Source organism: Arachis stenosperma, chromosome 3, assembly GCF_014773155.1.
Source record: "Arachis stenosperma cultivar V10309 chromosome 3, arast.V10309.gnm1.PFL2, whole genome shotgun sequence".
Taxonomy (NCBI): Eukaryota; Viridiplantae; Streptophyta; class Magnoliopsida; order Fabales; family Fabaceae; genus Arachis; species Arachis stenosperma.
In genome coordinates, this window is record NC_080379.1 from 101,738,482 (window position 1) to 101,750,064 (window position 11,583).

The 11,583-nt window shown below is 40.2% G+C and overlaps 1 non-coding gene across 1 annotated transcript; it reads right to left on the reverse strand.

Moving 5' to 3' along the window:
• Positions 1–10,300: 10,300 nt before the first annotated feature.
• On the reverse strand, positions 10,301–10,372 carry TRNAD-GUC (transfer RNA aspartic acid (anticodon GUC)). The gene has a single exon. It is a non-coding gene; the product is annotated as a tRNA-Asp (tRNA).
• Between the last annotated feature and the right edge of the window lie 1,211 nt (positions 10,373–11,583).

Genomic DNA, 11,583 nt, shown 5'->3' on the forward strand with positions numbered 1-11,583 from the left:
TTGATGTTGACAGAGGAGAATTGATCATTCAAGTGAATGAAAAATCCTTTGTGTTTAAGGCTCAAGGATATCCCTCTGTTACCATGGAGAGGAAGCATGAAGAGCTTCTCTCAAAACAGAGCCAAACAGAGCCCCCACAGCCAAACTTTAAGTTTGGTGTTGGGAGGCCACAACCAACTTCTAAGTTTGGTGTTGAACCCCCACATTCAAACTCTAAGTTTGGTGTTGGGAGGTTCCAACATTGCTCTGAGTATCTGTGAGGCTCCATGAGAGCCCTCTGTCAAGCTACTGACATTAAAGAAGCGCTTGTTGGGAGGTAACCCAATGTTATAATTATCTATTTTCCTTTGTTATTTTATGTTTTCTGTAGGTTGATGATCATGAGAAGTCACAAAATCAGTTGAAAAAGTAAAAATAGAATGAAAAACAGAAAGAAAAACAGCACACCCTGGAGGAAGATCTTGCTGGCGTTTAAACGCCAGTAAGGGCAGCAAATAGGCGTTTAACGCCAGAAAGGGGCACCAGACTGGCGTTAAACGCCAGGAAAGGGCAAGAAGCAGGGCAAGAAGCTGGCGTTAAACGCCAGAAAGGGGGCACCAGCCCGGCGTTTAACGCCAGAATTGGCATAAAGAGCATTTTTTGCTCGCCACTTGGTGCAGGGATGAATTTTCCTTGACACCTCAGGATCTGTGGACCCCACAGGATCCCCACCTACCCCACCACCCTCTCTCTTCTTCTTCACCCATTCACCAATCACCTCAACCACTCTTCCCCCAAAACCCCTCACCTATCAAATCCCACTATTCTCTTTACCACTCACATCCATCCTTCATAAAACCTTACCTACCTCACCATTCAAATTCAAACCACTTTCTCTCCCAAACCCACCCATTCATAACCGAACCCTACCCCTCTCTCCACCCCTATATAAACCCATCTTCACTCCTTCATTTTCACACAACCTAAACACTACTTCTCCCCCTTTGGCCGAACCACAAAGCCATCTCCATCTCCTCTATTTCTTCTTCTTCTACTCTCTTCTTTCTTTTTTTGCTCGAGGACGAGCAAACCTTTTAAGTTTGGTGTGGTAAAAGTATTGCTTTTTATTTTTCCATAACCATTTATGGCATCCAAGGCCAGAGAAACCTCTAGAAAGAGGAAAGGGAATGCAAAACTTCCACCTCCGAGTCATGGGAGATGGAGAGGTTCATCTCAAGGGTGCATCAAGACCACTTCTATGAAGTTGTGGCCTTTAAGAAGGTGATCCCCGAGGTCCCTTTCAAACTCAAAAAGAGTGAATATCCGGAGATCTGACATGAGATCCGAAGAAGAGGTTGGGAAGTTCTTAATGGTTCAAGAGTTCTATGCCAATGCATGGATCACCAAGAGCCATGATCAAAGTGTGAACCCGAACCCAAAGAATTGGCTTACAATGGTTCGGGGGAAATGCTTAGATTTTAGTCCGGAAAATGTAAGGTTGGCATTCAACTTGCCCATGATGCAAGGAGATGAACACCCTTACATTAGAAGGGTCAACTTTGATCAAAGGTTGGACCAAGTCCTCATAGACATTTGTGAAGAGGGCGCTCAATGAAAGAGAGATTCAAGAGGGAAGCCGGTTCAACTAAGAAGGCATGACCTCAAGCCCGTGGCTAGGGGATGGTTGGAGTTTATCCAACGCTCAATCATTCCCACTAGCAATCGGTCCGAAGTTACTATAGACCGGGCCATCATGATTCATAGCATCATGATTGGAGAGAAAGTAGAAGTTCATGAGGTTATAGCCCAAGAACTTTATAAGGTGGCGGACAAGTCCTCTACCTTGGCAAGGTTAGCCTTTCCTCATCTCATTTGTCACCTCTGTTATTCAGTTGGAATTGACATAGAGGGAGACATCCCCATTGATGAGGACAAGCCCATCACTAAGAAAAGGATAGAGCAAACAAGAGATCCCACTCATCATGAAATCCCTGAGATGCCTCAAGGGATGCACTTTCCTCCACAAAATTATTAGGATCAAATCAATACCTCCCTAGGAGAATTGAGTTCCAACATGGGACAACTAAGGGTGGAGCACCAAAAACATTCCATCCTCCTCCATGAAATTAGAGAAGATCAAAGAATCATGAGAGAGGAACAACAAAGGCAAGGAAGAGACATTGAGGAGCTCAAGCACTCCATAAGATCTTCAAAAGGAAGAACAAGCCGCCATCACTGAGGTGGACCCGTTCTTTAATTTCCTTGTTCTTTATTTCCCTGTTTTTCGAATTTTCATGCTTATGTTTATCTATGTTTGTGTCTTATGATCATTAGTGTCTTAGTGTCTATGCCTTAAAGTTATGAATGTCCTAGGAATCCATCACCTTTCTTAAATAAAAAATGTTCTTAATTGAAAAAGAGAAGAATTGCATGAATTGAATTTTATAACAGATTAATTATTTTGATGTGGTGGCAATACTTTTGTTTTCTGAATGTATGCTTAAACAGTGCATAAGTCTTTTGAATTTGTTGTTCATGAATGGTTGGATCTTGAAAGAATGATGAAAAATGAGACATGTAAATGCTTCAATGCTCAGCCCAAGCACACACCAAGTGGGCCCGGAAGTGGATTTTTCTGTCATTTACTCATTTCTGTAAACCCTAGGCTACTAGTTCTCTACAAATAGGACCTTTTACTATTGTATTATCATCTTGGTAGCTATCGTTGAGTAGTCTTATGCTATCTTAGATCATGGGGCTGGCCATTCGGCCATGCCTAGACCTTGTTCTTATGTATTTTCAATGGTGGAGTTTCTACACACCATAGATTAAGGTGTGGAGCTCTGCTGTACCTCGAGTATTAATGCAATTACTATTGTTCTTCTATTCAATTCAGCTCATTCTTGTTCTAAGATATCACTTGTTCCTCAACTTGATGAATGTGATGATCCGTGACACTCATCATCATTCTCACCTATGAACGTGTGCCTGACAACCACCTCCGTTCTACCTTAGATTGAGTGGATATCTCTTGGATTCTTTAATCGGGATCTTCGTGGTATAAGCTAGAATTGATGGCGACATTCAAGAGAATCCAGAAGGTTTAAACCTTGTCGGTATTCTGAGTAGGATTCATTGATTGAATGACTGTGACGAGCTTCAAACTCCTGAAGGCTGGGCGTTAGTGATAGATGCAAAAGAATCAATGGATTCTATTCCAACCTGATTGAGAACCGATAGATGATTAGCCGTGCTGTGACAGGGTACGTTGAACATTTTCACTGAGAGGACGGGATTGTAGCCACTGACAACGGTGATGCCCAATATACAGCTTGCCATGAAAAGGAGTAAGAAGGATTGGATGAAGACAATAGAAAAGCAGAGAGACGGAAAGGACAAAGCATCTCCATTCGCTTATCTGAAATTCTCACCAATGAATTACATAGGTATCTCTATCTTTATGCTTTATTCGTATATCATCCATAACCATTTGAATCTGCCTGACTGAGATTTACAAGGTGACCATAGCTTGCTTCATACCAACAATCTCCGTGGGATTGACCCTTACTCGCGTAAGGTTTATTACTTGGACGACCCAGTGCACTTGCTGGTTAGTTGTGCGAAGTTGTGAAATTATGTTTAGACCATGGCATTGAGCACCAAGTTTTTGGAGCCATTACCGGGGATTGTTTGAGTTGTGAAAAGTAGAGATCACAATTTTGTGCACCAGGCACACATCTACGGATTACTCCGTTTGTACATCTCTTGATGAGATATGGTTCATCCCAAAGATAGTACTTTGCATCCGTGATCAATTTCTTTGTTTGCTGCCTACTGTACTCTTGGGGTATGAATCTTACTGCCTTGTAGTTTGCAATGTCTGCAAACCATGGCACTTCTTGGATGGCAAAGAGTTGCTCATCCGGAAAGTTTTTAGAGATTTCAGTAAGAGGGAGGGACGCCCCTTCTACTCTATTCGGGACAGGTGATCTGCTACTTGGTTCTCTGTCCCTTTTTTGTCTCTTATTTCTATATCAAACTCTTGCAGAAGCAATACCCATCTGATGAGTATGGGTTTTGAATCCTGCTTTGTGAGTAGATATTTAAGAGCAGCATGGTCAGTGTACACAATCACTTTTAATCCTACTAAATAGGATCTAAACTTGTCAATGGCATAAACTACTGCAAGTAGCTCTTTTTCTGTGGTTGTGTAGTTCTTCTATGCGTCATTTAAGACACGACTGGCATAGTAAATGACGTGCAGAAGCTTGTCATGACTTTGTCCCAACACTGTACCAATGGCATGGTCACTGGCATCACACATTAGTTCAAATGGTAATGTCCAGTCTGGTATAGAGATGATTGGTGCTGTGACCAGCTTAGCTTTCAGAGTCTCAAACGCCTGCAGACACTCCTTATCAAAGATAAATGGCGTGTCAGCAGCTAACAGATTACTCAGAGGTTTGGCGATTTTTGAAAAATCTTTTATAAACCTCCTATAGGATCCTGCATGCCCCAGAAAGCTTCTGATTGCCTTAACATTGGTTGGTGGTGGAAATTTTTCAATTACCTCTACCTTAGCTTGATCCACATCTATTCCCTTGTTTGAAATTTTGTTCCCAAGGACGATTCCTTCTGTCACCATAAAGTGACATTTCTCCCAGTTTAAAGCCAGGTTAGTCTCTTGGCACCTCTTTAGAACAAGTGCTAGATGGTCAAGACAGGAGCTGAATGAGTCTCCAAATACTGAAAAGTCATCCATGAAGACTTCCAGAAATTTTTCCACCATATCAGAGAAAATTGAGAGCATGCACCTTTGAAAGGTTGCAGGTGCATTGCACAGGCCAAATGGCATCCTTCTGTATGCAAATACTCTGGATGGACATGTGAATGCTATTTTCTCTTGATCCCGGGGATCTACTGTAATTTGATTATAACCTGAATATCCATCCAGGAAGCAGTAGTATTCATGACCTGCTAGTCTTTCTAGCATCTGGTCTATGAATGGTAAAGGAAAATGATCATTTCTAGTAGCTGTATTGAGCCTTCTGTAATCAATACACATACGCCACCCTGTAACTGTTCTTGTAGAAACCAGTTCATTTTTTTTCATTATGAACCACTGTCATGCCACCCTTTTTAGGGACGACTTGAACAGGGCTTACCCAGGGGCTGTCAGAAATGGGATAAATAATCCCAGCCTCTAGTAATTTAGTGACATCCTTCTGCACCACCTCCTTCATGGCTGGATTCAGCCGCCTCTGTGGTTGAACCACTGGCTTAGCGTCACCATCCAATAGGATCTTGTGCATGCATCTGGCTGGGCTAATGCCCTTAAGATCACTGATGGACCACCCAAGAGCTGTCTTATGTGTTCTTAGCACTTGAATTAGTGCTTCCTCTTCCTGTGGCTCTAAGGTAGAGCTTACGATTACAGGAAAGGTATCACCTTCTCCCAGAAATACATATTTCAGGGATGACGGTAATGGTTTGAGCTCGGGTTTGGGAGGTTTCTCCTCTTCTTGAGGGATTTTCAGAGGTTCTATTATTCTCTCTGGTTCCTCCAGATCAGGCTGAACATCTTTAAAGATATCCTCTAGCTCTGATTCGAGACTCTCAGTCATATTGACCTCTTTTACCAGAGAGTCAATAATATCAATGCTCATGGAGTCATTTTGGGTGTCTGGATGCTGCATAGCTTTGACAACATTCAACTTAAACTCGTCCTCATTGACTCTCAGGGTCATTTCCCCTTTTTGGACGCCAATGAGGGTTCGTCCAGTTGCTAGGAAAGGTCTTCCTAGAATGAGAGTTGCACTCTTGTGCTCATCCATTTCCAGCACCACAAAGTCAGTGGAAAAGGCAAATGGCCTAACCTTGACAATCATGTCTTCAATGATGCCTGATGGATGTTTAATGGAGCCATCAGCAAGTTGGAGACATATCCGGGTTGGTTTAACTTCATCAGTCAACCCAAGATTTTTGATAGTAGCTGCAGGTATTAGGTTAATACTTGCCCCAATATCACACAGAGCTTGCTTGGTACAAGTACCTTCTAATGTGCATGGTATCATAAAGCTTCCCGGATCTTTAAGCTTCTCAGGTAAGCTTTTTAGAATGACTGCACTGCATTCTTCAGTGAGGTAAACTTTCTCAGTTTCCCTCCAATCCTTCTTATGACTTAAGATCTCTTTCATGAACTTAGCATAAGAGGTATTTGCTCAAGTGCCTCTGCAAACGGAATCTTTATTTCAAGAGTCCCGAGGTAGTCTACAAAGCGAGCAAATTGCTTATCCTGTTCCGCTTGGCGGAGTTTTTGAGGATAAGGCATTTTAGTTTTGTATTCCTCAACCTTAGTTGCTGTAGGTTTATTGCCTACAGATGTGGATTGAGAAGCTTTTTTAGAGAGGTTGCTATCAGCACTTGTATGTGTCTGATCTCCCACTGGCGTTTGAATGCCAGGGGTGGAAGCTGGAGTGGTGTTAGATGCCAACTCCTTACCTGGTTCTGGCATTTGAACGCCAGAACTGTGCTTCCTTTGGGCGTTCAACGCCAATTCCTTGCTTGTTTCTGGCGTTGAACGCTAGGACTGAGCATGGTTTGGGCGTTCAACGCCAGCTTTCCACCCATTTTCTGGCATTTGAGCGCCAGGATTATTCTTCTCTGGGCTCTTATTGTCCTCAGATGGATTTTGGGTGGTTTGCTCATTTCTTGGCTTCCTGCTACCTTGAAGTGAGGTATTTAATATTTTCCCACTTCTTAATTAAACTGCTTGGCATTCTTCTATCATTTATTTTGATAACTGCTGTTCTGTTTGCTTCAACTGTACTTCCATATTCATATTAGCCATTCTTGTTTCTTGTAGTATCTCCTTGAATTCGGCTAACTGTTTTGTTAGAAAATCTAATTGCTGATTGAATTCAGCAGCTTGATCTGCAGGATTGAGTTCAGTAGTTACTGTCTTAGCCTCCTCGTTGATGGAGGATTCACTGCTTAGGTATAGATGCTGATTTCTAGCAACTGTATCAATAAGCTCTTGAGCTTCTTCTATTGTCTTTCTCATGTGTATAGATCTACCAGCTGAGTGGTCTAGAGAATTCTGAGCTCTTTCTGTAAGCCCATAGTAGAAGATGTCTAACTGCACCCACTCTGAAAACATTTCAGAGGGACATTTTCTTAGCATCTCTCTGTATCTCTCCCAGGCATCATAAAGGGATTCATTATATCCTTGTTTGAAGCTTTGGATGCTCAGCCTTAGCTGTGTCATCCGTTTTGGAGGAAAATAGTGATTCAGGAATTTTTCTGACAGCTGTTTCCATGTCTTTATGCTGTCCTTAGGTTGGTTATTTAACCACCTCTTAGCTTGGTTCTTTACAGCAAATGGAAAGAGTAATAATCTGTAGACATCCTGATCTACTTCCTTATCATGTACTGTGTCAGCAATTTGTAAAAATTGTGATAGAAACTCTGTAGGTTCTTCTTGTGGAAGACCGGAATACTGGCAACTTTGCTGCACCATGATAATGAGCTGAGGATTCAACTCAAAACTACTGACTCCAATGGAGGGTATACAGATACTACTCCCGTATGAAGCAGTAGTGGGGTTAGCATATGACCCCAGAGTCCTTCTGGACTGTTCATTTCCACTTAAGTCCATAATGGAGAAATGGAGATGATGTGAATTTATTTTATTTATTTTATTATATATAAAAATTTCGAAATAATAATAATAAAATAAGATAAAATAAAGACAACAATGAAAATAAAAATAAATAAAAAAATAAAAATAAAATAAAAAATTTAAAAATATTTTATGAAGATTTTCGAAAAAGTGAAGAGAGAGAAAGTGGTTAGGATATTTTTGAAATTGAAATCTAAATTTTTTTTAAATTCGAAAAGATGGCTTAAAATTAGTTAGAAAAGATATTTTTTGAATTTTGAATTTTATGATGAAAGAGAAAAACACACACAAGACACAAGACTTAAAAATTTTTAGATCTAATGCTCCTTGTTTTCAAAAATTTTGGAGGAAAAACACCAAGGAACACCAAACTTAAAAATTTTAAGATCAAAACACAAGGAAGACTCAAGAACACCTTGAAGATTCACAAGAACAACAAGAACAAAAAAAAGAACACCAAACTTAAAATTTTTAGAAAACCAAAATAAATTTTTGAAAATTAAAGAAAATTAACAAGAAAACACCAAACTTAAAGTTTGGGACAAGATCAATCAAAGAAAAATTATTTTTGAAAAAGATTTTAAAAAGAAGATACCCAATTGCCAAGAACATAAGCCAACGCTCTAGCCAACTGAGCTATAAATGTAACGTGTTTTAATATTGTATATAAAAAATATATTTTTGAAAACTAAAATTTTGAAAAAGCACAAGGAAAACACGAAAAACACACAAAGATAGGAAAAACTAAAGATCAAACAAGAAAATTTGACAAAAACAATTTGAAGATCAAGGAAAAATAAAGAACATGCAATTCGAAAATTTCAAGGAAAATATAAATTATGCACTTGACACCAAACTTAAAATATAAAACTAAACTCACATAAAAATTAAAAATTAATAAGGAAAAAAATAAAATTTTTGAAAAATTTTTGGAAAGAAAATAAAGGACTCAGATTCAATGACTCTATAGCATCAAAAATAAATTATTCCTAATCTAAGCAACAAAACAAACCTTTAGTTGTCCAAACTCGAACAATCCCCGGCAACGGCACCAAAAACTTGGTGTACGAAATTGCAATCACACTTTTGCAATCCGCACAACTAACCAGCAAGTGAACTGGGTTGTCCAAGTAATACTGATAAACCACTATTTTATGGTTTATATTGTGTTTAATTGTGTGGTTTTATCATGATCCTTACCCACTTATTCATTAATTTAGCATGCATTTATATTTCCTTCCTGAAATTATTACATGATTGAAAACTGCTTCCTAGAGACTTTTAATTCTGCATTTTAATTCTCCTTTATTCCATTCGATGCCGTAATCTGTGTGTTAAGTGTTTTAGGCTTTATAGGGCATGAATGAGTTGGAGATTGGAAAGGAAGCTAGCAAAAAATGGAAGGAACATGAGAAAGTGAGGAGATAACCAGCGAGAAGTGACGCGGCCGCATGGCTCACGCGTTCGCGCGAAAGAGGAGAAATCGCAGTGATGCAGCCGCATGGGTCACGCGACCGCGCGGATTGGAAAAGCACACGCAATGCGGAAGCGTGGACGACGTGAACGCGTGGCAGGGAAAAACGCGAATGACGCGTCCGCGTGGATGACGCGATCGCGTGACGTGCGCGATCTGCATAATCTGCAGAATTCACTGGGGGCCATTTTGGACCCTATTTTGACCCGATTTTCAGCCCAGAACAGCAAACTAGAGCCATAGAACATGCAGAAACCAGAACAATAATTCATTCTACACAGTTTTAGTTTTAGATCTAGTTTTTACTCCTCCTCTAGGTTTTCTCTTTTGAGACATTGATAGTTCTTAGGATTTTATTTTTCTACCACTTTTTGCATTGGGATACTGAGAAGAGTTATTACCTCATCAAGACTTCGTCATTCTAGTTCATTTTCTTTACTTGGCTTTACTCTTCCGTGTCCTTTGCTTTGTTAATTTTACCATTGGAATATTTTTAGGATTATTTAATACAAGGATTATTTTTATTTTTAATTGATTATTTTGATTTTTATTTACAATGTCTTTCTTCAATTCCCTTTCATATGTTATGAATTTTACATTCACAATGAGCGAGTAGTTCCCTAACTTGATGGGGAGTTGATTGAAAGGAACCCTTGAGTTGGAAGGCTTAAAAGAAAGATTGTAATTGGGTTTATTGTTGGATTGCCCTCTAGTCACTAACACCAATCCCTTTTAATTAAGTGGGTTGCAACTTGTGAACGGACATAGCATTCCAACTTGTTTGACTTTTCCTTACCTAGTAAGAGATAACTAAACAGGATAACCTTTAATTATCAATCAATCTAAAGAGTAATCCAACAATAATGGGGCTTCCAACTAATCAACTCCCAGTCAAGGCTTTTATTTACATTATTCAAATTCTCCAATTTTATTTCCTGTTTACTCAACTCAAACCTTTTTGAAAACATCTGATTAATAAAATAGCACATTTTTCTGCAACTCGTTGGGAGACGACCAGGGATTCATACTCCCAGAATTTTAATTTTAATTTCCTGTGACACCTTTCTAAATTGATAAGTAGATTTCTGGTGAGTTAAGAACTATACTTGCAACGTATATATTTTAATAATTTTTAATTCACCAATTTCCGCCGCATCAATTTTTGGCGCCGTTGCTGGGGATCGAACCCAGGTCGTCCGCGTGACAGGCGGAAATACTTACCACTATACTACAACGACTGACCCGCACTGATGATGCTAACACTGTTGTTTCTTTTGTGAGAAACCATATTATTTGCCGCTTTGGATCACCACGAGCAATCGTGAGTGATCAAGGCACCCATTTTTGTAACAGGAGACTAACAGGATTAATGAAGAAGCATGAGATAATTCATAAGGTTGCAACAGCATACCATCCTCAGACCAATGGGCAAGCCGAGATGTCAAACAGAGAGATAAAGCGTATCTTGCAGAAGATAGTCAAACCTCATAGAAAAGACTGGAGCACCAGGCTACAAGATGCACTATGGGCATATAGGACAGCATATAAAACACCCATTGGGTTGAGTCCTTTCCGCTTAGTTTATGGAAAAGCTTGTCATCTCCCAGTTGAAGTAGAGCACAGAGCCTTTTGGGCAGTCAAGGAGTGCAACATGGAAATTGAGAAAGCCAGAGCTGAAAGGAAGTTGCAACTGCAAGAACTGGAGAGCCTTCACCTAGAAGCTTATGAGAACTCAAGAATATACAAGGAGAAAATGAAGGCTGTACATGATCAGCACATCAAGAGAAAAGAGTTCCAACCTGGGGATTTAGTCCTCCTTTACAAATCTCGACTGAGGCTCATGCCAGGCAAGTTGAGATCAAGATGGGAAGGTCCATACAGAGTAGAGAAGGCCGAACCATACGGAGTTTATCACCTAAGCCATCCTTCAAACTCTGAACTTATCAAAGTTAATGGACAACGTCTAAAGCTGTACCATGGCGAGAAGATTCAGAAAAACAAAGAGCTTGAGATATTCCTCTTGGAAGATCCCCACATGGCAGAAGATTGAGCTAGTGGAGCGTCCAACTTACGGACGTTAAAGCAAAGTGCTAGGTGGGAGACAACCCACCATGGTATGATCGTTCTTTTCTTTATTTTTCATTTTTCTACTTAATAACTCTTCTCTTTATCAGCATATTTCGTGCATCTGCATTTGCATAATATATAAAAAAAGCCACGCGACGCGTCCGCGTCGAAAGGAGAGGGGAGAAAATAAAAACGAACAGAGAGTCACGCTGGTGCGTGGCTGGAGGCGTGCCAGTGGCAGAAATCGTCCCACGTGACCGTGTCGCTGATGCGTCTGCATCACATAGGAATAATGGCCTCTCACACGGCCGCGTGCCCTGCTTTTTGACATAAAAAGGGTGCACAACGAATTATTGTGCGAGAGTGGCGCTGGATTGATGCT